We start from the raw sequence: 2010 nt of genomic DNA on the forward strand, positions 1-2010 counted from the left end.
GATCGAGGGCGGACGAGTTCAGCACGGGAGGAGCGGTTGGAGGTTTGCTCTTGGGCAGCGCGACAGACAACGGACTCGCCGGATGGAGTTGGTCTTTATTCTTCCTGGATGCTGGAGTGGAGGACCGGTGTCGTGAGTCCCAGTCTGGTGTTGTCCTTTTCCCTTTCTGCTTGCTTGTGTGTTGCCGAGGAGAGATTGCCCTCGGACATCCGTCGTTTCCTTGTTTTGGTGCCCCGCCGCGGGACTAACTGGAAAACCCGGAGTGGAGTTTATGGTGTTTTTTCGTTAAACTGGTTGGGACCTGGATTGAACTAGGCCTTACAAGGTGGAACTGATTTATTCAGAGGCCGAATTGAAATGATGGTTTTCCCCCTCTTTTTCGTTTTTCTAATTTTTGATGGCTTGAACTGAACTGAACTGAACTGAACTATTATTCATGTTTTTGGTTTTTGTTTTGTTTTTTTGGGGGGTTTCATTTTTTTGATTAAACTATTTTGAGCTGTACGATTGCCATGGTATTATTTTTTTTTGTTGTTTGCTTGGTTGCTATATGTATAAATGTATAGTGTCATCATGAACTGGTGTTGGGTATGTTTCTTTATCTTTGCCAACGGGGTGTTTGTATGAACTACTTATGAACATCCCTTGTGGAGTGGTTATTAGGTCTCAGGGAAATTATAAATGTCAGGAGAAAGACCTGGCTGGCACCCCAGAAAAATAAATGAATAAAATTTGGTTTGTGATACACTTGAGCAAAACCGTCACATAAAAAATGGCACCCCAGATGGGACCCAAGAAAGACTGACAGCATTGAATGGAAAAACCCAATTACCACTGTATTGTGAAGGAAAACAGAGACAAAGGACAAATACTTTATTGAAACAGCAAACCAAGCAAAATGGCTGCCGACTCGGAGTTACTCCTTGACATGATGGATGTACCAGGCATTTCCAATACTGTTCTGGATTCGGGCTCTTCAAATTATTCACTGCTGGATATGGACCTGACTGCAACACCTGCACTTTCTGTTCCTCTGACCCCTGGTAAGCCTGACTCTGGACAACAGAAATCGGAGGTCAAGGACGGAATCCAGGCTGTGAACTCTGAACAGGAATTGCAGAAGCAGCTTCAGGAAATTAAGGAGGCACAACAACATCTTAAAGAGGAAACTAGAGCGAATATGGAGCAACTAACAAAATCTATCACCTCACAAATGGGAGTATTGAACACCAAGCTGACCAGCTTCATCCAGGATCAACAAAAACAAGCGATCAAGCATATGGACAAGCAACTGGAATATCTAAGGACACAAATTGACAGTTCTATTGGATGGAGGTTAAAAGAACAGCATACTGAGATCATAACAAAACTAACTTCGGTACTTGCTCCTATACCTGATGTTATGAAAACCCTGAAGGAGGAACTCTCTCTCTGCTCCGACATTGTTCATTCCATGGCAGCAGATATGACAGCAGCCAAAGCGGCTACTTCCACAGGACAGGCAAGCATACAGACCCATCCTGAGGTGTTCCATGGGGAACACCCTCTGACATCTGTAGGGCGTCCCAGATTACAGTCAACCTTCAGACCCGATCTTCCAGAGGACTCCACTGTGTCACCTGACAAATCAACACCGCAGAATGACTCTAGACATAGATCTATGGGGAAAAGTCCCATCAAACTTCAATTTCCTACATATGGGAAAGTTGATGACCACCCCGATCCAATACAGTACCTTGAGCGGTGTGAGGACTTCCTGGCTCTCAACCCCCTTACTGATGAGGAGCTCATCGCCACTCTTCGTAATGTGCTCCACCGTACGTCCAGAGACTGGTGGGACGTAGCACGTCATAAAATCCAATCCTGGAGTGAATTCCAGCAGCATTTTCGGGCTGCTTTTCTCTCCGAAGACTACGAGGATGAATTGGCTGAGCGGGTGCGCAACAGAGTCCAGGAAGAGAAGGAAAGCATCAGAGACTTTACCTACATGTATCAATCCCTTTGTAAACG

At 45.3% G+C, this 2010-nt stretch overlaps 1 long non-coding RNA gene across 1 annotated transcript; it reads right to left on the reverse strand.

The window, feature by feature from the left end:
* Positions 1-810: 810 nt before the first annotated feature.
* Positions 811-1631, reverse strand: LOC121638932. The gene is made up of 3 exons (XR_006010110.1): positions 1395-1631; positions 1207-1300; positions 811-1055 (listed from the first exon to the last, which is right to left on the reverse strand). It is a non-coding gene; the product is annotated as an uncharacterized LOC121638932 (long non-coding RNA).
* Between the last annotated feature and the right edge of the window lie 379 nt (positions 1632-2010).

This window comes from Melanotaenia boesemani, chromosome 4 (assembly GCF_017639745.1).
Source record: "Melanotaenia boesemani isolate fMelBoe1 chromosome 4, fMelBoe1.pri, whole genome shotgun sequence".
Lineage (NCBI taxonomy): Eukaryota > Metazoa > Chordata > Actinopteri > Atheriniformes > Melanotaeniidae > Melanotaenia > Melanotaenia boesemani.